General features: G+C 30.0%; 1 protein-coding gene and 2 non-coding genes across 4 annotated transcripts in view; 2 read left to right on the forward strand and 1 right to left on the reverse strand.

Moving 5' to 3' along the window:
* Window positions 1–25,932, reverse strand: part of LOC106685505 (neurotrimin) — a gene marked incomplete at its 5' end in the record, with an annotated part of 372,379 nt that overhangs the window by 64,263 nt on the left and 282,184 nt on the right.
* TRNAV-UAC (transfer RNA valine (anticodon UAC)) lies at window positions 16,906–16,978 on the forward strand. Its single transcript has one exon. It is a non-coding gene; the product is annotated as a tRNA-Val (tRNA).
* On the forward strand, window positions 17,581–17,653 carry TRNAV-UAC (transfer RNA valine (anticodon UAC)). Its single transcript has one exon. It is a non-coding gene; the product is annotated as a tRNA-Val (tRNA).

Below are 25,932 nucleotides of genomic sequence, written 5' to 3' on the forward strand. Positions count from 1 at the left end.
ATTTAATCCAATTCTCTAAGCTAGATTTATTCATGACAGAAATGTACGAGAAAAAATGGCATAGAGAGTAACAAATGATATTTAATTAACTCGTAATTGGGTACAGTCAGGCAGTTTGCATGACCGAGCAGAAGCATGTTACGAGAAATAAATTGAATTCGATTTTCGCCTGACAGAGCGGGCACGCCATCCTGTAAAGACATGACGACCCCCCGAGCGGTATTGGTATAGGATATCCTCCTTTCTGAATAACCTAGTCTGCATCTGCAAGTCAAAGGAGGAACCGCTAATAAAACTTACATATAATAAAAACATAATAATAATACTGGAAAACAATAGTTAAAAATTTACAAATAAAAAAAAATAGTCTTGGCAGTACAAGAGGATATTTCTACATTAACAAGTTATAATACTTCGAATACATGTTGAACGGTAGGTTTAAGATAATGTATATTTTGGAAGAGTTCTTAAAAAAAACTTCCATCGTTGGCAATTTTACAAATTTTTATAGTTTTCAAATTACCAAAGTATACATTGTAATAACAGAATTTGTATATTTAAAACAAAAAAATCATAACTCGTGGAGGTCAAACATATATTTTTTCTAAGCAATATCATTTTAAATTTTTGAAATAATCTTTCGTTCATAACCAACTTAAGTTAATTTCAATGACTGATAAAATAGATATCTTGTTTCGACAAAGTTCAAATGAAATTATAACTTTATGTATTTTAGAAATTTGAAAAACATCACACTCATATTAGTGCAGAACTTCTAAATATTTGCTCTAATGTTGCTGTTAAGTTTCAAAGCCGAAATCCAAAACTCCAGCATTGCTTCTAAGCTTTATCGGGAAGATTTATACGACCTCTAATTTTATAAACTTTTTTTTTTTTTAAGAAATCAATGTTTGTGATTGTAATATCAGAATATTTAGTTCTCTGTTAAGATTGTGCAACAGTTGTGTATTGGACGTTAGTTCTATACCTACTCTTCACCTATATCCATTCATATGGACTCTACCTGTTCATACAGGTACATTCATATTTCATAATACATTCATACTTGTTCATATTTATAATGGAGGGTTTTAAGTATCACACCTGCTTTATAGGAATTTTACTTATTTCTATATCAGAGTATTTCTTTATACATTTAGCTATTAGCATTAAAGGAGAGAAGTACCGAAGATTAAAGAGACTGACTTATCGACCAAGTTTTTTTTTTGTTGTCATTAAAAATATTTTATTTTTGTAATAAAAATTGTGTATAAATTAATTTGATATCAAGCTATCCGCTAAGAATAAGTTTTCAATTCTATTTTATCATCTCTTTTAGTCGTGTTTTGTTTGTTTAGATTCTAGGGCAAGAGAGTATTTTTTTTTTTTTTTTTTTTTTTTTTTTTTTTTTTTTTTTTTTTTTTTTTTTTTTTTTTTTTTTTTACAACCCTCTCTTCCCCAACTACTATCAACCAGTTATATTCCGTTTGAGTATAGAATTCGTCCGAACCTCAACAGGAAAAATATCAAGGATATCGAGGTTAAAAGGAAACTGGGAATGTCCTCGGATGGTTCGGAAAATGGCTGATCGTAGAGGAGCCTGTATGGGATATAGCACTCCGCCCGAGGCAGAACATCCGTTGAGGGCTGCTGTCTTCAACCAGGGACTGAAAGCCTGTGGGAGATAAGGCATCGCCTAGCACCTGGGTTCTGTGAGTGGGGATTTACCGGTAAGGGGGCAGAAAGGGGGAGGATATATTTACATCTGGGTTCTTGGGTTCTAAATAATAGCTGAGGTCAGTGCTGCTAAATCAGTGGACGATTGTATATAAATATATACATTGACTAATGAGTGTATAATAGTGATAATATACAACAGAAATACATATAAAATTAAATATAAATTATTAGTAAAATATCATATCAGCTGCTATAGAAATTATTGGCTTTACATAGGTATTATAATTTTCAACTTCAAATTCACTTTTAAGCAACAAATGAGAAGAACTCGATTGCATGAACAAATTCAAAATGGTACCTTTGGCTTGAGGTTCGGCTATTTTATTAATTTTCCTATTTAATTTTATTTTTCTCAAAAATTTATAACAGTTAGAGAAAATGAGTTAAAAATGAAACTAGAAGTTACACTCTACAGAACTCGAACTAAAGACAATAAATGTGGGGAAGAAGATTAGGTAACAATATTTTCCTATAATCGAGGAGTTTTTTATAAAAGTCGACATTTTTGGAAAGTTTTTATTTAAAAATTCTTATATAGAATCTCATGTAGATAAGTTAAATTTTTATTGAAAATTTTGATATGCAAAACCTATTTGAGACGGAAATAATTATTTCAAATTATTTTATAATATTATTTAATAATTATTTTAAATTATTTTTAAAAAAATACATTTTTCAAAAGTAGTATATTAAATTTTGATGGAAAACTCCTTTTATTATAGTTTATCCATGTTATTACCTGTATCATTTCTTGCGAGTTCTTTTCCATTCATAGTCAAATTGTGTTGTTTCATTTCAAGGACTACATTTTTCAGAGTACGACATTGCTTCTAGTTCTATTGTTGTGTTTTGAATTACACAGTGAAAAATAGTTAAAACTTTTAATAACGTGCCAGATTCCAGGTTAAATGTAATTTTATTTGTTTAATGTTTCTTAGATCAATTGTAGAATTTATTTCAATACACTTGTAAGAATTACAAGGAAGTGGTAAAGATCAATTATGCAACCTTTTTCAAGAGGTTCAAAAAATCACAATCTCAAATAATATATAATTGCATTGATTCAAAGGCTTCAATTAAAAATTATTGTTAGTACGTATAAAATAATATATTTTCTGATATAATACGTGGAAAAACAAAATAAAAAACTACATAGATGTATAAAACCGAATATTATTTATTAGATCAGCTCAGAGTTGAATACAAATTGTTTGTTGAATGTAGTGCAAGCAGCCCCTCACTTTCGCCATGGCAGTGAATTAATAACATTGTCATCTCTATCACCAAGTGAAGTAACCTGTCTGGAGCAGTGATGGCATCACAATGCACTTGTCAATATTGTGAGTGCACAATGCATCATTGGGGTCAAAGAGCAGCATCTAGTTCTCTGCTGGGGGATTGCGATTGTGTGTGGGTAGGTGTTCCAGCTTTCCGAGTCTCGTCCTCCAAATACCAATAGCTATCGATTCTCCGCATTACTACTATATAACGAAAAAATGATATAGTCATCTAAAAAAAAATTATATAACTTAGTTTCTCAATATTTTACAAATTTGAAAGAGTGTAAGTTCATACTTTGAGTTATTTTAATCTATTCACGAACGTTAAGTTCACTTTGAAATTCCTTTTAAATTACGCTATTTTAAAAATATTCCTTTATATTTTTCTTCAAATAATTTAAATTCGTACTTTTTTAAAAATATTTTAATAGTTACTCTGAGGTCCGAGTGCTCTTATCTGTTTCCTAGTCGAAGTCCAAATGTAAAATGTAACTGACTAATAATTAATTAAAACTTTTAATTTTGAACACCAAACTTTAATCATTTAGAAATCATGTTAAAGTGTTAATGAAGCTTTATTCGATTCTGAGTTAGTGATGTTGCCAAAATCAAAAGCAGTCAGTAAATGAATCCCTAGATGTTAAATGGGCAGTTCTCCAATAGGCCTAAATTTTGAGAAATTAAAAAAAAAACCTTTCAACTTTTTCTACGAGGTATCTATGTTAATATTAAAGAATTCACTTTGTTCAAATTTCCTAAAAAAAAAAAAATTTAGCAACCAATTTTTAATTGAAGAACTTAAAATCTCGTAAGAAATCATCAGTGTTTTATTATGAAATAAAAATGTTTTTGTCTTAAATGATATTTAAGAATGTTAAAAAAAAATCTGTAATATAACTTGTTTTTGTATGTTTTGAAATGATACTTTAGTAATAAATAAACATTTCAAGTACATTTTATAAAACAAATTTCTATTTTGTATTTGATTAACATGATTTTATTTGTTTCTTCTTGCTCAGAAAACCGTAAACCATCTTTCTACTTAAATGTTCTGATACATGTTCGTATAAAAGACGTTAGAAAATTTTAAATCGTGGTTACAATATATAATTGTTGATTAAAGAAGTAGTTTTGTTGCTCTGATGGATTTATGAAATTGGCTGAAGCAGCAAGAAAAGTGGGGCTTCAACTGAATGCAGAAAAGACCAAATACATGGTCACAGAGGAAATCCCCAGGCCCAGTGAAGAAATCAGGATCGGAGAATATACTTTTGGAAAAGTCCCCGAGTTTGTGTATCTTGGATCGCTCATAACCCAAGACAATGTTGTGGATTCCGAAATTAAACGAAGAGTCCTATGTGCCAACTACTGTTATTATAGCCTCAGTCCCTATTTTAGGAGCCATGCCTTGTCTAAGGACACCAAGATTTATTTGTATTAAAATTATTCGGGTAATTCTTCTGTATGACTCGGAAACATGGACTATCTCCAAGGCTGGTGAGCACAACCTAATGGTTTTGGAGAGGAAGATTCTCCGTAAAATATTTGGAGCTGTCAAGGTTAACCAGATACCGAACCAGATGTCGAACAAACCAGGAGCTCAAAGTTTTATATAAGGAACCAGACGTTGTCCAGTTTGTGAGGCTCAGGAGATTGAGATGGGAAGGGCATCTTGCTCGAATAGCTGAGAGTGATCTGCCAAGGAAAATAGTGACAGAAGTACTACATGGAGTAAGACGCAGAGCACCACGCCTTCGATGGAGTGATGGTGTGAGTGGTGATGCCAGAACCATGATGGGAGTGAGGAACTGGATGGTGGCCACACAAGATCGTAATGATTGGTGGAGGCTGATGGAAGAGGCCAGGACTCGACATCGAGCTGGGGAGCCAAATTAATAATAATGACTGGTAAAGCAGTAATAAAAAAAATAAATACAATTAATTTTATATAAATCATTTCTATTCCATTATTTCCGAAGGTAACATCGATTTAATTAATTTAATGTGTACGGTTTCTTATTGAATTGTTATGATATTCATGATAATAGATATGAAGTTCATTTGCATTCCAACTAATATAATTAAATCGTTTTATTCAATTCCCCCTTGTTTGATCCCAGTTAATACAGGTATCAAATGAAGTTGAGAAACTTTCCAACTTTCCTGACTATAGATTGAGGCAGTCACGTAGTTTGGTGTAAGTTACCGATAAACTGCCCTAAAGTTTATCGGCTAGTCCTTTCAGTAGGTGATATCCTTTGAAAGTGGTAGAGGAATCGTGGCTATTATTGTTTAGCAAGAGTGCTATAACTAGTAATTCAATTAAATGAATTTATTATGTTAGCTAATAGTTTGGAGTCAGTCTTGGAATCTGTAATAACACCCGCAAAGCCGCTGGGGATGTTTAAAGTAAAAACTTTATTGATGGATTCTAATGCATAATTTCTGAGGAAACATGTGTATTAAATTTTAATTAAAAAAAAAAGAGGCCGTCCATAGCTCAGGTAGTTGAGGAGTAGGTCTTAGCAGCCTGAGAACTACAGGTGACGCCGGTTCGAATCTGGCCTGGGGAGTGGATTTTTTTTTTTGTGGTCCCACGAAATGAAAAACTGTTAGTCAGAAACATAGAGATATCACTAATAAATCCATGTTGAAATATTGTCAGCCAATGTGTTCCTTTCTTGAAATAATATCATTAAAGAAATTTTTAAAATCTTAGCTTCTTATTTAAGATGGTGAACAGAAATACAAGATTGTAAAATCAATATTACCAAGGGATTTTTTTTTGTCTTTCTAAATAGTTTTTCCTTTATGAAATCAACAGGAACATAAAAAATTGGTAGAAGTGAACATTTTATTATCATTCCTTCATAATTAATTATATTACTTATTCCGTCAGTACTCAGATTGTGTATAGTATATAGTATTACATATATATAATAAATGAGAGAAAAAGAAAACATCTTGAGAAGGAGAGCCCGCGATCTATCAAACGGAAGCCGTTTCTTTGTCGATTTCCATTAGTACCTTATCGAGATGTTTTTCTTCCACTTTTCCTCTCCGGGGCTTTGAAGTGTTTTCTTTTTAGATTTCTCTTTTTTCTGATTAAATTTAGAAGCTGAGAGATTCATCCCTATCTCGAAAGTAAATTGCTTGGAAGAACAGAAATTATTTATTGACCATTTTAAGATTTTTCTCTTGAATGCTTTCTCGCTTTGGCTGACCTAACATCCCCCTCTTCTCTCTATATATAATTCACATCAAACGATTGAGAATCCCTTATAATTTATAAAAAGACATATTATAATAATTAATCACTTTGAAAAATTATGAAATTATATTAGTATCTAATGTGTTATAATTTGAGGTAGGTGGTTCCAAAAACTATTGATTAGAACCTGCACTAAAATATGTGTTCTTTACGTTTAATAGTTTTCGAAATTTTTTCCAAATAACAAATAATGAATATTTTGAGAATTTCTGGGAAACTACTGTCCTTACGAAGATGAACGTTACGAGCAAAATTTTATCACATTCAACTAGCTTTTATTTGGGTCTTAATAGAATCTTTACGTTTAATAATTCTTAAGATATAGATTTTCATCAACTAAATTTTTTTTTTCCGTATTGTGAATTTATTTAGGTGAATTGCATAGAAAATGCTACTTCTATACCAGCTACTAATCTTGAATTGAGAATTTAAAGACATATGTACATCGTTCGTAGCAGGAGTTGTTTCCATGATATATGCCAAAATAAATTCACAAAATATCGATTTTTCGTTACTTACAAGGAGAATATGGTTGGGGGTGCGGTCAAAATGAAACACAAATAAGTTGGTGTAACTTATTTAATTGTTACAACGTTTCGGGTAGAGTTTCTAGCCTTCATCAGGGCTAAGAACAGAACAAGATAACCACCAATAAGTATAGGAAATGAAGAAAGAAAATATAAACAGAATGACATAAAGTGAATAATTTTATATAATGGAATTATTTAACTTAATTAGAATGGAATTATTTTACTTCTCTCATCACTTCATTTTATTAATTCCATTCTGTAAAAGTATTCACTTTATATTATTGTGTTTATATTTTCTTTTTATTTCCTATACTTATTGGTTGTTATCTAACCATAATCATTGATTAAGAGGCAAAATATAAGTAATGTTTAACAAAAGAAATGAATAGAAGAACAAAAAAATTTAATTAAATAAAAAAGTTATTTGAAAATAACAATAATAATATATGATGAACATAACTAATAACGTGGGTGAGGAAAATTGAGGAAAGAAGGGGTGGAAAAATAAAGTTAGGGAAAAATTCCCTTTTTTATTTCCTTAATTATGTTATTTTACCTACTTATTCAATTATCTATGTATACATTTTATTTTCCCCTTCTCTCATCACTTCATTTTATTAATTCCATTCTGTAAATGTATTCACTTTATGTCATTCTGTTTATATTTTATTTTTTATTTCCTATACTTATTGGTTGTTATCTTGTTCTGTTCTTAGCCCTGATGAAGGCTAGAAACTCTAGCCGAAACATTGGCAAATTAAATAAGTTAAACCAACTTATTTGTGTGTTATTTTGACCGCACCCCCAACCATCTTCTTCTCGGACGTCATCCACGGTCAACTATCTCTCATAATTATAATTTATTTAGTTAAAAAGTCTAGCTTATGAAACTTTTAGGAACTATTAATCGTAAACTATTAGTACATCTATTTTAACAAATGTACACAACTTTAAATGATGTTCTATTGAGTGTTTTAGTGTTTTGGTCAGTTTTAAAGATATCAAGCCAGTAATAAAATATTAATTTTTTATAACGATTTGGGAATGCCGCTAATTTTTATTTTTTCTACCTATGGTTGGGAGAGTTATGAATTTTGACTAGTATATATAGATTTCATTAAAGTAATAAAATATTTTGAGATAACTTTTTTTTTCTATGGGCTCTTGGACTATTATTTAATATAGAAATACCTAGTTTATAATTCAATTCAACAAGATTGTAGTTGAATTCTAAACCCGACAGAAATAGTATATAATGAGGAATGGTAGAAGGGCTTTTAATAGTGAAGGATCCTTTGCCTAGAAAGGGGGCAGTCGAAGATTCCGTTTAATTGTATTATTGAAAGATGAAAGCTGGAGTAGCTTTATCACAGCCGCGGTGTCCCCTTTCATAACCGTGAAAGCGACACCTGTTAATTAAACCTGGGATGAGGGGCCATGCTTTATTATACGGGGTCACCGTTACCTGAGATGGCTTCTAAGCCAACTGATTCGATCAATCTACTCACCATATCATTACTTAAGTATACGCAGAGATAATATATAAAAAAAACAAAACAGTCCATTATGTTAAAACCTTGCTAATTCAGACTTCAGAGGATTTAATGTAGGCATATATATTTATCTATGCCAGAATATTCCCATTTAGAATACTTCTCAATAAATGGTGGATTTAAAAGATTCGTTGAAGAAAAAAATAAAAATAAAATGATTAATACTTATGGTAGGAATTCGTTAAATCGGTGAAATTCGTAATTGGGAAGCGTATTGGAGTGTCAGCTGAATGAAGGGATGGGATACGGACGAGGATCGGATAAGGAAAGATTTGTGAAAGCTTGGTGGGCTGTGATATAAATTCTGTGATTTAGATATTATCGTAATATATAAGAATAATAGCAAAAGTTTGGATTGTTTTTATTCTTAAATATTAATTTTTTTAATAAATTTAATAAATCTTTCTTTGTTTCATCTATCTCCTTTTAGGACGTTTCCTCAAATACATTTGATGGTTTTGATGATACATTGAATCGATTTGAACTCGATTAGTTCTTATTTTGTATACTCGATGGTTGGGTGCATAGAGTGGAGCTACTAACACCTAGAGCAGTAGCTACCTGTATTACTGTACTTATTTTTAGTTTATATTTCACTCATATATATTTATATGTTTCTTTTTTTTATATTTCATCTTTTCTTACAACTTAATGTTTGTATTCTAAGAGTCTATCATGTTTTACAATGTTTGTATCTTGTTCTCATTTAGCTTTTTTCATTCAGTGCAAGTGGGACGAAACGTCGTTAACTAATAGGTAGTTTTACTACTATTTATGTGCCTTTCTTCACCACCACCCGGATCATTTTTCTACAAAATTCATGCTCGGTTAGATTGCCACCACTATTGTTAATATCTTCACTAAAACTGCACTCTCACACTGTGGTATAGTTAATATTTGAAAAACAGAAGTATTAATCCCTACTCACCTATATGACTGATTTTTTTATTACATTTAGTTAATTATTATACTTATTTAATAATAAAATATCAGTGTTCCAAGAAATGCTTTAGTCCTTGTTAACCATACATCTGGTTCTTCTATTATATTTTCCTAGCTACCATCATCCTCAAACTTCCATCCTGTGGAACGTCCTCAGTCAATAATACCATTGTACCTTTCTGTTATCCTTTTAAGATTAGTATTGTCATGTAAATCAATATATGCGAAACATATATAAGTAACTAGATAGGTCACCCTCATTTTTATAACATAATAGTTATTCGAATGGAATATGATGTGACTCCCAAGCACATATTTTGCAACTTTGGAAGTTGGTTATCGATTGGATGCTTCCAGCCTCGAAACGTGGAGCAGAGATTGGAATCGGGAATTGGTTAAATTACTTGCAATTACCATTGCCATCTGTAACCCGAAATGAAATGAATGTAAATGTACACAGATTCCAGTGTTTCTGCACCATCTGATTACCAGACTCGCTTGAAAATGAAGAACGGCAAAAACTATTTTTCCTTTAGGCCCATTTTTGTAATAATTTACGACCAATAATATACAAATTTCTTTATACTTTATAACTATTTTACTGTTACATTATATGTTAGGGATTATTGATATACAATTTTCGTGAATTTTATGCACTAATAAATATATTCTTGGTAATGAGACTCAGCATTGGCTCGACTTAAACATTCGCTCTAAAACTTTAACCTAAAATCAAAATTGATTTTGAAATAATTGTTACCGACGTTTTGGGACGTCTGCTGGCGTTAGGCTGTTGAATAATGGATAACAAAATGTTTTTCGGAAGATTCAAAGGTATTAAAAAATTTTGGACGATTTTCAAGAAAGGTTCTGATTTTTGTTGAGTCAGGAGTTTCATGAACTTTGTCTTCATCTTTTGCATTGATATCATACATTGTTACAATAGCATTTCGTTTCCATATCCTCAAAGTATCTCAACAAAAGAAGTCAATCAATAATTAATTATAGTTTAGCACTGTATTTTTTAAAATGTTGTCAATTCGGTTTAAATCTATTGTTTTGGATCTTGTCAATTAACTTTAATAATTGTCCATCTTCTTTACCGTTAATTATATTGCTATTTGCTTCACCACTAATCATTTCTTTTTTTTTTTTCACTAGTAAATTTTATTTATACCAAATTCTATGTAAAATCTTTGATGCTCTTTATTACGTTACAAATAAACTCATCCACAAAGACCTTAAAATTCCCTTCGTTGCAGATTTGGCCCTAAATAGGCATGGCTATTTTCATTCCAAACACCTTATCCATTCTAACCCATTAGTTCTTAATCTCTTATCCTTAACACTCCCTGGTAATCCTCTGAGGCGCCTGAAAAGAAGGTGGCCACGGGACCTTCTAATTTAAATTAATGCTTGAAGTACCACCAATGGGTGGTTTCTTCCCAAGATTTTCAAGTGTAAATGAAACATTCCACATATTTACTTATTGTATTTATTATTTTGTACAATTGTAAATTACATTAAATAAATAAATTAAAAAAAAAAATAATAATAGTTCGAGGTCCACCATGTTTGGCTCGCTGGGATACACAAGCATGCGGATATCGATATATGTTTCTTTCTTTGCTTACCAAGCATTAGTAGGTATTTTGGTTTTGAGACAAGTAGCAAACGGGTGAATCCAACTTTAAGTTATTCACAAGCTTAGAAACAAAATGAAACGTTTCCCATTTTCACGCTCCGTTTATAATTACCCATCGGGCCGATTGCTAGCAGCAAGAAGACGGATACAACTTTGTATTTAATATTCCATCGTTGGGTGAGTGCTGGTGCCACTCCTGGCTCGCTCCGTTGAGATCGAGTTGCAAACAGAGCCAGTGAGGCCAGGAACTTTTGCAGCATCTGCTTGGTGCGGTCGTGTTTCGGAATTAGTCTAGATCTGGGTATTTAATTAAATCTAGTCCCTTTGGGATTTGTGTTAGATTTAATAAGCTGTACTTCACCTCGGCTGGTCGGCCCAGTTGCTTTGTTCCTCAAGGGCAAGAATATTGTGAACTTGTCTCACAACGTATGCGTCTTGGTGTATGCCATTTGGCTAAAGTCGTTAATTACAGTTAAAAGAAATAATATAAAATATTTTGTGTAAACAACTAACAATGTTTGTCCGGATTAACGTTAAAATACTATTTCATACATCTCTTTAATTATAGTTTTGTCGTTTATTCGGTTAAATGTCCTAAAGTTCTCCGATCTAGTATCATTGTACGATTCTAGCCTGAACGCCTCTTATTGTTACATTATTACTTTATTGTTACATTATCCTCAGAATCTTCTAGGGCTTCCTGAACAAAATTTCTCCATATGACTCTAGACTTCTCGCTCTATTTTGTTACGCTCAGCCGACTGAGATTATCTAGCCATCTTCATCTTCTTCCGTCTCATAAATTCTGAGATGGAGAACCATTTTTAACGTTTTTCATCGAGCATTCTCAGAACGTGTTCCAACCATTCGATAAGAGGGATTTACATAGCATATAATTTCATTTTACTTTTGGATAAGTGATATCTGGAGTCGTTAAACCTATTCTAGCCTGAGAGAGGTGATCGAAATTTATTTCTTAGGGCCTCATCAATATATGTGAGAATGTTAACATGAATTGTTTCACTATCCCCAGTATCGTTTACTTTTTTACGCGACATTATTATCCAGTGGTTCCAATCCGATGGCTCTTGAGAATCTTGGGCGGGGAGAGAGGTTCTGTCTACGGAGAGTCCGGCAGCACATATTATGAAAGACTATATCAAATCGATTTATCTCTCTCTAATATATACAATTGTTTGCTAATGCAAGGACGAACATTTTTCCCGCCATCTCATCATCAACTTTTTTTACATAACAAAAAGTACAGGAATCGTTTTGAGAATTTATTTCAAATGTTTGGCTTAAAAATAATGGTTGGAAAATAATAACTTTAAATACTTTTTTTTTTTTAATGTGAGAAAATAACAATTTTCATAAAATAGGTTATTCTTGAGATAATCATTTGTATAAACGAAATAGGTTTTTTATATTCATAAATTTGGGGCTAAGTTCTTTTCTAGATGAAGGACCTCTGATTTATTGACGAATTATTTGCTTGATGAGAGGTTTTGAAGGAAGAATATATTTTATTTTCATGATATCTCTAACTAAATAAAATGCCAAATGTACCGTTTCATTGCAAAATATTATATTGTTATCTCGGTCAATTATAGTTAAAAACAGCTGACGCACCAAGACCGCATAATACTCCCTTTGATTCTTGGCCGAGTTTGCACAACAGAAACATTCGGACCATATTCCAAACAGACCTCTGTCCAGATTAAACAGTGTTTGGTCTGTGAAGCGGCAGTCATCGGTGTTTGCTCCTATCACTGAGAAAACATGGGAGAACACGTGTATACGATTGTGATTATAAATTTATGTGTAGGTGTTAGTGTGTTTATGTCTATATATACTGGTGTATGGATATTTATGCAAAATTTCTTTAAAATTTAATCTATTGAAAAAATGAAGTTACAACTATGCAGCTGTATAATGTTAAATAATTATATAATGCCAATGGGGAAATTGTTTAGTATTTGTTAATGGATTAATTTATTTTTATTTTTTGTATTATTATAAGTATTATACACTGTGTATTCATCATCTGGGCTTAGTGCATTTAGAACTAATGGTCTATGCAATGGATCCCATCATCTGTTCTAAGATTTGATCATACTTTTTGTTTCTTTGAATCCTAAAGCTTATGCTTATATGGTAAAAAAAAAAACTTGGACATTCAAAGCAGAGAAAAAATTATATTGTACAAGATCAACGGAATTTCAACCACTATTAAATTATCTTTTAATTCAGGTATCTTGTTATAATCTATCAATTTTAACCAACGTAACAACAGAGAGAAGAGTTCTATTTTCAGTTGTGAAAATTGAACTCCTCCCTTTCTCCCTGTTGTTACATTGGTTAGAAATGATAAATTCTTTAAAGAAATCTGTAGAAAATAATTTACAAGTTGTGTATCATTGTGTTATTTTTTTACAATGGTAATTTTCACTTGGCTTTGGATAGATTAGTTTGTGTTAGGGTTTATGCATAGGGACCTAAAATTCGACAGGACAGAATAAGATGAACAAACCGTAGAACGCTCAGATGGACTGAGTTAATCAACACTGACCATTATTCTAGAATGCCATAATACCAGATGGTCAAGACAAAGTGTATGATGCTTCAAACAATTTTTTAACTCAGCCATTGGAATAACTGCAATATAATTCAGAATTTATTTTTGCGTTAATGGCTAATGGTCATTGGACCTATGATTTTCGTCAGATCCAAATGGACGAGTTCTTAACCTATAACGTTTTGGAATAAGCACTCGCCCCTACGTCCTAGAATATTACATCATGAATTTTCTATTTGTAACTATGTTTTAAAAATTAAATTTGAGCTCATATAGAGATTAGTTGGTCTTAAATTTCTTGACCACCGACTCAAATGTCGCAGGAGTGGTATATATAAACTGGAAGCTTCATGTGTAAGTCAGTCTGAGGATGTCCAAGTCCTTGTTTAGAAAGATTGTTTGTATTTAAAGATGTGGAACTCCAAGGTCATCAACGTCTATTTTTTGGTTTTCTTTTCCTAGAAATGTATGAAAATAACAAAAGAAAAAAAAAGAAAGAAATTTCACCATGTTGTAAATCTTTATATAGTTATTGTGTTCTCATAATTTCTTAGATTAATCAATGATCAGGAAATCCAAAAAAGAATTTTGCACAATATTTCAAGTGCTAATAAATGATTATTATTTTTTTATTTATAAATAATTTGTTGGGTCATGAAGATAGAATTCGATCAAACTCTAGGTTTTAAGATATCAGAAGGGGTTTAATTAGAAAGAAAGTGATCTTGGGAAACACTAATATATTAAAATAAAACAAAATAACTGGTGGAAGGGGGAGGCCGAAAAGAATACAATTATGTTAATTAGGTAAGTAAGAATTTAGATATGGGGGAAAATTGGTCTATTGGTGAGATATGAAAACGATGTGGTGATGGTCGCCATTTGTGTTTGTTGAAAAGTTTTTACTTGTGACTGGGTACTTGCTTTCTGCTCCATATGTTATGGGTCGCCTGATGGATGGTGTGCTGCTGCTGTTCCCCGGAGAAAGGTGGCCATGCTCTGCGCTGCACCGCTCACCACGCTCGGTGCTGACTTCTTAGCCAGACATACTTAGTTGGACATGGTCCCTAAAAGAAGAAGGCGCTCGCTGCAAACTTAACAGCACGCGACCAGTCCGGCGTTCGCCATCTTTGCTTCTCATTCTCCGCTTACTCCCTAGGTGGTTCGGGGTAAGTGGATATCATAGTGGCATATGGTGCCCTCCCTCTAGTCCTTATGATGAATATGCATTCCAGCGATATAACAAATCAAAAATGATACTCCCGTGGACTGAACAATAGCAATTATTTCCGCTCTATGTATCAGTTCTTCTTGTAGATGCATCGCTCCAAATCAGCCAAGCACAATGATCCCGAGCGAATGAGTTAAAATTCTTTCCCTCCTTTTCTCCAAGCCTGAAAAAATGGTATGCCCAAAATAGCCATTTATCGAGTACTACGTTCAGTAAACATGGCTTCAATGAACTTCTGTAGATCCTGGTTTTCATTCATTTGGCGTAGATGACCAGATAACCTCAGTGTTTCATCCTTTCGAATTCTGTCATTTCTTACTTATTCTCCTACCACTATCCGGAGATACTTCAATTCATCGGCTTTAGCTCAATTCCATTGCCTGTTCAGTGGGTTCCTACTTTCACATATATAGACAGTTCTGGCTAGACAGGATTAGAGATGTGCAGTTTGGCACTGTTTTCATCTCTCTTTTTCCTATAGTTAAAGAGTTGGAAACACACATCATTCATTTTTGGAAAGATGTTGATCATTTTTTCCGTTTCTGCTGACCAGTTCCAAAATAGGTGTGCTCATCGGTTGTTTCTAGTATTTCCTTCATCCAGTAAACCATCAATTTTTCATCCTTATGACAGATGTGATCATCTTGATTTTCCTTGCTTACACTAGCATGTACATTCTTCCCGGTTCAGATTTTACCCAATCAATACTTGCTGCAGATTTTCATTTAGTCTGCTAATTCTGTATTGCACGAAGCTTGCAGCAAATTTTCAACTTTTGGACAAGATGATCTCTTAATATAAGTTACTTAATATTTAATGATATTATGGAACTTATATTTTCCATTATATTCCTATAATATTTTGTATTATAGTGATTTCAAGTAGGTCGTATTCTAAATATTGCGTATGTTCGATGAATATTGAAACAAATAAAAACATAGAGACAGTTGAAAGACTCAAAAGTTCCTAAAATGTGCAAAATGAATGAGAATTAAAAAAAAAAAAATCAGCGATTTTCATTCTCCCCTTCTCAAACTTTCAAAAAAATAAATTATGATTTTAATTAATAATATTTTAGTCTATTTTTGAATTTCATATTACTTTTGGAATTTTAAGGAATTGGAAATTTGGAGAAAAAAATAGATACCCAAGAAAAATTCATGAAGATGCTGAGTACATATTATGAAGAGTGTAGCTGCGTTAAACGAGCTGGTTAGTATAAGCGGCTCAGTGTAAGATGCGATGTTTGCTTTAAATTTCCCTTAGCCATATGGGACTGCTTTCTCATCACGAAGCACTTCTCAACCCGTCCTTATTTTGTTCAGTTGATAGTATTTTAAATTAGGATGTACATAAATGGCTGGTACACTTTTGTGGATATTCCTTGGTGTTCAGAAATACTACTAATAAATTTTCAGAATAGTGTTGAATGCTTAAAAAAAAATCAATATATTGTAATATAGAAAGCCTAAATACTATTGTACTTAGATCTATGTAGTGGTTCAAAACTTGGATATACTGTAATGCTAAAACTACATCCGTAAATTAAAAGAAAAGTAAAGGTCGATTAGAAAGTGGGTCATATTACGTAAACGTCTAGACATAACCTGTTTATTCTCTACTCTTCGGAGTATTGATAGAAATAAAATGTACAACATTACTTCAATGGACTAAGGATTTATTTTAGATCATAATATACGACAAAAGATATTCATCGAGACTAAGAAGTAAAAAATTTAAAGAAGGATAAGAAGGCGAAAAGTTAGAGTATAATTAACATTTTCAGATTAAAATTGTTTATATTCTCTTAAGAAAAAAATAGGAGTCGACGAGAATAATGTCATAGATAAAATATTATATATCTCTCACAAACTTTGGAGTAACATATATATACTGGATAAACAATAAAGAGAACTTAAACGATCTTACGTATTTAAAAATTTTTTATCCTGCAGATGTCGACACCAACTGCTTTTCGAGCCAATTTTAAATTTCCTAGATCAAGGCTAAGATCGGTGCTCTCCTTTGTGCTTTTTTATGTATACCTGATTTATATATAGAGAGAAGCACTATATAAAGTATATAACATCTAAAAATGTGCTTTTATTTTCGCAAACGTATCGACCTTTCACTTCGGTTTCGTGGTGTAGTGGTTATCACATCTGCTTTACACGCAGAAGGTCGCCAGTTCGATCCTGGCCGGAATCATTAATTTTATTAGTCATGGCGAAGTCATTGAATTCAGGAAATATTTATCATATAAGGCATTCGTGAATTGATGTTTTTGGCTTCACCAGATTCTATAAGCATTATTTCATTGATTTTTTTTATATTTATATTTTAAGTTTTTAAGGAAATTTTTATTGTTTAATGGATAATGTTGGTACAAATTATAGAAAGTGACTCTTGATTTAAGGTAAAACATTTTAATTAATAATGCATTTAAGTTAAAGATTTCAGTTTTTCGGTTACCATTTTTTATCGCTGAGTAGCTCATATTTACGTTTGTTAGTGTTTTGCTGTTTCCTATATTTGTATTTCTTATCCGGGTTTCCTTAAAACTCATATCAACAGAAACTGTTTTTTGTCATGGTCAAGATCTGCGATTGCTCATCGTTTGTAAACCAGGTGCTCAACTCTTTTTATGTTAACTACATTCGGGTCAATCAACCAAAGATCTATGTATTTATTTAATTTTTTTTTTTAGTAATTATTATTAAAATATAATTTTTTGTATATGATTAACAGCGTTAAACAACGTTTTAAAAATATATTCTTTATTTTTGCAAACGAATCGACCTTTGCACATCGGTTCCGTGGTGTAGTGGTTATCACATCTGCTTTACACGCAGAAGGTCGCCAGTTCGATCCTGGCCGGAATCAATTGTTTTTTTAATATTAACATTTTCAATAATATTTGAATAAAAATCCATAAATAAATAACGATAAATAAAAACAGTGTTTTTCTTGCCAGATATTATATTTTTCGGTTTAGTGATAGATTTTGTATTTGAAATGCCTTTCATAAGTTATAGTATTAGAGGTCGTAGACTCAGTAATAAAAACTCAAAATAATTGGCGATTAAAAAAAAACAGAACTGGATCGTGATTAAAAACAAATGTCTTGAATTAATCTTAACAGATCTACAGACATGATATTAAAGGACTCAATACTAATTTACAACTTTTTTTTTGATTTGTGGGTATAATTTGTGTATTTTATAAACTTTTACTTTTAATGATTCTGATGCATTAATATAATTATAAAATGAAAACGTTTTATAAATACGCCTTTTAAATAAGAAGGTGAGGTAAGGTACGGTTTCGGTCCTCCGGGCTGGATATACAGTTATGAACAAACATTGAATTTCTTTTTTAGTGAAAAAAAATATATTATACAAGCAAATATACAACTAGAAGTGTTTTAATATGCCATGAAACAACAATTTTATGCGCAGTTAATTTACTAATGAAAAAATTGCCTAACATTATCATGTCAGGTACTAATTAAATAATACCTATATAACAAATAATTAGTAATTATTAAATAATAGTTAGGTATTTATATCATAATAACGCAAATAATTATCTTCTTAGGGCAGGGAAGAATAAACAGATGTGAGCGAAAAAAAATTATTAAATGAATCGTAAAAAGTAATTTGTTTTTCCAAGCAAAAATCGTGATCAACCAAAGAAAATAAGAACCCTAAAAAACCTGAAATCAAATTTATATAATCAATTCCCTTTTTCACGTGTAAGTTTAAATTATTAGAAAAGTGATAACAAAATAAAATAACAACTATTTCCAACAATGTTATGAAAGGATTAGGTACATTTTTCTATCTATTATAGGTTATAATAATCACAAATAATTTGTATGATATGTTTGGTGCTTAAACGTGATTATTATTTTTTCCTTAAATTAAAATTTATATATTTAATTTTGAAATCAATTTAAAAGTATGATTTTTTCCCTAAAATATGCAAATAATAATGAGCTGAGATAAATTGGCAAATCAAGCACGGAATGGAATTAGTATCCAGTCTCTGATTATGAATTAAAATGAGAATAATTAAATTTTGCTCTCAATCATTTATACTTATGAAGAGCAATGGAAAAATTCATAATTTCATCGTAATTAAGGTCAAAAAGGTTTTTTATATAGAAATATTACTGTGGCTCAAAAAATATTTTTAAAACCTACATTATATTCTTCTTAAATAGTTAGTATTTAATAGTTAATGGACCTTGTAGAAGGAATAATAGAAGTCCTAAACCAAATTCTATCAACTCCGAATATGGAACATTTGCATTGAAATTGCTTCAACCCACATACTCAACAGGCCACAGCCCGCTAAATAATATGTAACAGTCGATTCCACCGGGACCTGCATTGGTAACTAAATCCAATACTACTACGTGGCAGTGTTATAATAACGATCCACCCACATCGAAGATAATTTCACAGCTAATGCTTCTAGGGATATATATTTATGATATAAGGTTTTATACATTAAAAAGTTCTCGCTCTGTTTCTTGTTGTTTTTTATGTAATAATTTTTAGAGTATTTGTACTAGAAATTGTAAAAACAAAAAAGAAAGGAGTGGTTATTAGGTGAACTAATTATCAAAATTATTTTAGAAAAAATAAATTATAAATACATATATGTAACCTCGATTGTCCGAGGTAATTGGACAGATTTCGGATAACCAAGAACTTGGAAAATACGGTAGGCCATCAAGAAATAATTCAGGAGTAATTTCCCGCGTCATTTACAGACTGATATAGAGCCACGATTAATTCAAAATCTATTTTATTTGTCTTCCAAAAAACGAAGAATGTTTGGTTATGTATACAACTAAACAAATAAAAGAAAGATCTGACAATAAAATCTTTTCAACAACAGATTTTATGATACATTAAACAACAATTTAATGTAACATTTATTATAATGATTATACACATACTTATTTTAAATAGAAACGTTTTATTGTTCAGTAAAATGAACAAGATTCCTTTTTATAAATTTTTCATTTTGATTTTAAAAATTATTTATGATCATTTTCATGAGAAAAAAAGGACACCAATGTTATCATATATATATATATTTTTTTTTTTTTTTGGAAACTCAGGGCGCTTAAATATCTAACTGAAAACGGACCAATGAAATTTTCATCAATATTAGCTCAGACAAATTGCTAAATATAAAAAAATAATAGCGGAAATAAAAATAAAAAATTATTTTTTCACAATTGTAGCTCTTGTGGCAATATTTAAAATATAATAATGTTTACTTTTCAATCTAATAACGTAATAATTAGTAGCTATTATTTTCAATTTGTCTCCTAATGAGTGGTACAGATACCATTTTTTACATTTCTTCAAAATAAAACTAATCGGCAAAATAATTTATTTTAACCTATGAGGTTTATTTTAACCTATCATTCTTGTAACAGAACAATAAATGCATTGAGGGGCTTAGCTACGACTTATTTGGGGGGTAAGGACAAAATATATAATTTTTTAAAGATATTGACTGAATTTCCGGGGTCTGGAGAGTTTTCCCAGAAATCCTGCTCTTTTTTATACGTTTTTGGGAAACTGACCTCTTTAGCGTTGATGAGCAACTTCAGCATGAATGACTTCTTTAAATATTTCTTTATTACAATTTTCACAGTTTAAAATAGGTTCTGAAATTTCCCAACTTTTAGAGTTTTCAAATAATTGGTGGGGGAGAAATGACACCTCCCTACTCTCTCCCTTTCCCTATCATGACGTCCCTGTGCACATCTAAATAAACAATTTCATTTAATTGCTCGCTCAGGGGGAAAAAAAAAATGTTTTTATACTTTCGCTATATAGGCAGTTATTATTTGTGTAATAGAGCCGGGGTGGAAAAACTAGCGTGAAAAGAAAACGATCCCAAAGGTGAACAAAAGGCTGAGAGAAATAAAAAGAGTTGGTGGAGAAGAGGCAGGTGTAGGGAGGGTGAGCCTCTGGAATTCCAGCAATTTCTCCAGCTTCCAGGAGAATTGGAAAGGGGCCATTAACCAACCGGCGAAAAATTCATAACCGGCATTTTAATGGTTTTTCCTTTGTGTTCTAGAGCTTCAGGCAGTTCCAACCTTTGAATATTTTCACATTATTTTGTAGTAAATTTATTATGATTTCCTTCCATATTTGGTTCCATTCGTAATGTTAAATTAGATTTTATTATTTCCAAATGGCTTACGTTGACTTCTTCATTATTCATTTTTTTTTTTACAATTATTTTATAGAGATTGTTAATATGAAACGATTTATTCGCCAGGTTATCTTTAAGATATTCAATACTTTTATTTGCTTTAATTTTCCATAATTCGGTAGAATTTGATCAATTGATCCAGATTTACCCTAGTATTCTGTTACAAATACTTATTTATATCAAAATTTATTGTGATGGATAAATTATATTGATAAAGTGCTCGGTTAACCTACATAGGGTCTACCCTCTGGTCACCACTTATTGAGGAGAGCCAAACAACAAGAGACTTTTTTTTCTTACTCATTTTTATTTGGATATTAAATTTTTTGCAAAAGTATTAACTAACCATTTTTGAATTTTTTATTTTATTGATTTTTTTTTTTTTGTAGAACCATAAAAAATAAACCCACCCAGGGCCTCAAATAGTGTAGGTATGCCTCTAATAATAATTATTATCCGTAGTATGATTAATTTCTTATGAATAAATAAAATCAAGATATTAAAGTATAAATACTAGAAAACAAAATTTATAAAAATAAATCAGTTGTTAATATACATGAGGCAAAAAAAGAAGTGCTAGATCTCGGGTAAAAAAGAATTGATCAAGCCCAGATGCTGTTACCTCAGAACAGTCTCTCATGACTGCTGAATGCATAAATAAAGATTTTATTTTACATATATTTCAAATTCTTCATAAACAATTCTTTTCTTTTTTTAATGGCAATCCACATCGAAGGTGATGTTTGCATAGTTATCCACAGGTGACCAACCTATTCTAACCATGGTTAGGGGTCAAATTTTTAATTTTGTGGGACCGCCACTTAATAAAAAAGTCATCGCCCCAAGGGTGGATACGAGCCGGCACCACCCGCAGACTTCAGAACGATAGACTTATGCCTAACCACTGAGTTACGGTGAAACTATTCTTTAAATGTTAAAAGAAATTACGTGTGTTTTGTGAATTTTTAGTAATTTATATTAACATACATACATTTATATACATTTAGTAATAAATAATAAAGTTAAAAATATAATTTCAAAGGGAATTAATACAGCCTCAAAACCAACAGTAACAATTATTTAAATCATTCTATTTAAAAAATGAAACTAAAATGGCATTTTAAATTCTGACATTAGCCATTAGGAAGATTATAATTTGGGTATAGTATATTTTGAAATTGTTTTCAGAGAACAGAATTGGGAAAACCTATTGCGCACACTGATTTATTAAATTCCTTTACAAATCGAAGCTAAATTTTAAAAAAATAATTAATAGTAAAAACAATTTAAAATATGAAAAGTAGTGGTGGGTGAATATTCCTTTACAGAAAAGCTATACTACACTAATACTGGTTAGTCCTGGCGTTGATGACTGGTGGGTTTTACACCTTAATTTCTGAATAAACAAACAAACAATACTGGTTAGTGGAATTTGTGTCATTGAAATGTTTTATTTAATTGTTTAAGCACAGTTGTATAACATCTTCCAGTTATTTATAATAATTTTTTTTAATAGTATTTAAGTATCGTTCCAGTACTAAGACACAGAATATTCAAGAAAATAATTTTCTTAATCCAATTAATCTTTTACTATATATTAAATATTTTTCATTAAGTATTCTTAAGTATTTATGCTGTGTTATCTGTTGCTGGGTTTCTTAATTAATTACTATTTTTACTGCTACAAAGCCTTCTCAATTCTCTTTATTCTACAATGCGATGGAGTACTAATTAATTTAATGATCGTTCTTTTGTACATTTCCTAGAGTAGGTTCCAGTTTTCTTGAGATAGTATTCTCATCAACTGAAAACAAATAATACATAGCTATAAAAATAAAATATAAATTTCCTCAAAGGCTTATAATAATGGAATCATATTTCATCTGTTAGTTAGTTAATTTAAGAAGAAAAAATACTTTTTTAACAAGGGAAGAAGGACTATCATCCACCTAAAGCATATTAGTTAGACTATAACAAACATTCATCATTATTAAATTAAGTTTTTTAAAAATATTAATATTATATAATGCTAATGTATAATGTTTTTATTAATTAAAAAAAAATTATTCTGCTCGGTAAAAATATATAAGTAATTTACAATTGAATTTATAAATCTTAATTAAAACCATTTTGATTCAATATTTTTATATTCCTTCATTTTTTGTAATTTTCCAACATTTTGGCCAATTTGTTAATGATTTAATTGCATCAAATAGAACTTACATTTCGTTGCCATAATTATTTAACTTTATTATGTTAATAATTATTATATTCTTGAATTATATTATTTAATTAGAAAATATGTGACTTGGCATGCATTTAATTTAGTACTAATCTCATATCATTAAATTTGACCATTTCATTCATTGTTTGTTCTGATCCAATCACTTATAACTATGTATTACATTCGTATCGTATTTGAATTGAATTTGAATACTTTTTTTACGACTATACTTATAGATTTTAGAGAACAAGTTTACTATTATTATTAATTTAAATAAAATAAATCTATTTTAGAAATAAACAAATTAATCATATTACCATTAAAATCAATTATTTTAGTAAGCATTGGAGTTTTTTATTTATTTGATTCTAATTGATTTTTTTTTTTTTTTGTAAAATCAACATAATGTTCCTCAATAAATTAAATATTCCTACCAATTATAAAATAAATATTTGCAATAATGATACAAACATTAAAAACATTGCTCCTAAAATTGATTTTAATTAAAGTACAACAATACAACTAAAATTAATTTTTTTTCTTGTTATAAATTATGCTAATCATGTTGCAATCAGTCTTATGGCTATGTTAAAATAGGGTATAAAGGGTGGAAAATATATTAAAAAAATTCTTCTATAAACAACCATCCAAGATATAACTGGGATTAATAAGTTATTCAAACCAATATACTTTACTGTTTTCAAAAAGCTGCTAAAAAAAAAAATAAAAATAATAATAATAAAATGTTTTTGGAATCAAAGACATTTGTATTTTCAAAGTTTGATGGTAGAATGAACTTGGGTTGTCCAATAATCATAATGAAGAATATCGGTAAAAGTGTACAGCTCTTGTTTGTTATATATGCCCATATGACCAGCAACTTAAAACCCATATTTTGCACGTAAGAACTTCATGAACTGAAGAGCATCAGAGGAGGGACATTTCACAATGAAGAAGAAAGAAACAATTTAATGAGGCAAATAATTTTCTACAATGAAGGCTGATATGAAATACAATGTAAAGAGCTCTCGCTTTACATTTTGAATAATAAGTGAAATAAGATATAGATTTAAAGAACCCAAGAGGCTTTATGAACAGAGATTATGCTAGGAACAGAAAGACCAGCTAAAATAGAAAAATTAAGTGACAATTTGAAGAACTTGAAGATTAAAGAAGATTGTTCAGAAATTTATTTAAATAAACAACAGGCAGTACATTACAGATCTAAAGCCATATCCAGTCATCGATAACCCATTCCACATTTTGTTCAAGGTGAAAGCTCTGTAGGAATCTGCAGCTCACCTTGTAGATTGATATTTTTCTGTTAGATTATTATTTTGAGTAGATATATTTTTTATGTTAATTAATAATTAGCCATAAGGCTGATTTTTTTTCAATTTTATTATATGTTTATGAATTTTTTAATATTTACTATCCTTTAAAATGTTGGAATATTTACTAATATAGCAATAAATACATATGTTTATACACAATTATATTTATGTACGTATATTAATTGAAAATATTAAATTATCAGTATTGACTACCTGAATACCTATAATTATAACTACTCTAAATACTAATAGTTTTCATTGTTACTATTATTAGGTTTATCATTTTTATTATATTGTCATTATGTTTTATTTTGAATTTATATTTATCTTATCTTCATTAGTTTTGAAATGATATTTCCTTGTTAATGGCCCATATCATAACGCATTAAGTGTTGAAGAATATTGTTATTAATTATGATTTTTTTTTTTTACATTCACTTATACCGCATGTGACATTTGTTCAAATTTCATAAATATTTTTAATACTGAGTTATCTAAATCATTATTTAATGCCTGTAACTGGTAGATTCTAATATTGTTTAATCATAAGTATTGTAAAATATTAAATGAAACATTTATTCAGTTATTCTTCTGAGATTTGTATTGAACTATTTTAAGTGAGGCTATATTTCTTATAGAATTAGTACTGAGGCTAATTTTTAAAATTGTATTAATTCTATTTATAGTGCAGAGATGGTAGAGTAAGAAGTATCACTCTAAATACACTAGTCAAAGTGTATTTACAATCTGAAAGAAGTATTAGGATACTTGGCTAATGTCGGTAACTGATACTGTATATATATTTTTTTAAATTCATATTATTATTACCAGTTACTTAATTTTAACTAATATATCTAAGCTGTAACCTGTATGATGGGCCCAATACTGAAGTATATTATAAATGAACAATGTGAATTCAATTAAATCATAATATTGTTTAGTGTTTTTTCCAAGAACTTCAAGAATTAAATTTAGTTAATTTCATTATCGTAATTTTAACAATATATATGTATATTTAAATTAATGTAATAGATAACTCAATTCTAATGATTGTTGGTTTACTTTTAGTAAAATCATTCATGAGAATTATTTCAGCAAACAAATAACATATTTCGAGTTGTATTGGACTTTTTAAATCCCTTAATATATTTATTTGTTTTTTTAAAATTGTATTTTTAAAGTGAATAGATGTTAAAATATTTAAGATATAATGTTATGTTAAGAATTGTACAACTATTTTTTACTGTATGATGTGTTTAATTTAATTTTATTAATTTATTGCTGAATAGAAGTAGGGCAACAGTTAAATAACAATGATTGTTCTCTCTAATATATTCTTTATAATTTATATTCTGAAA

The sequence above is a fragment of the Halyomorpha halys genome, unplaced genomic scaffold, assembly GCF_000696795.3.
Source record: "Halyomorpha halys isolate HHAL.00 unplaced genomic scaffold, Hhal_1.1 Scaffold705.1, whole genome shotgun sequence".
Lineage (NCBI taxonomy): Eukaryota > Metazoa > Arthropoda > Insecta > Hemiptera > Pentatomidae > Halyomorpha > Halyomorpha halys.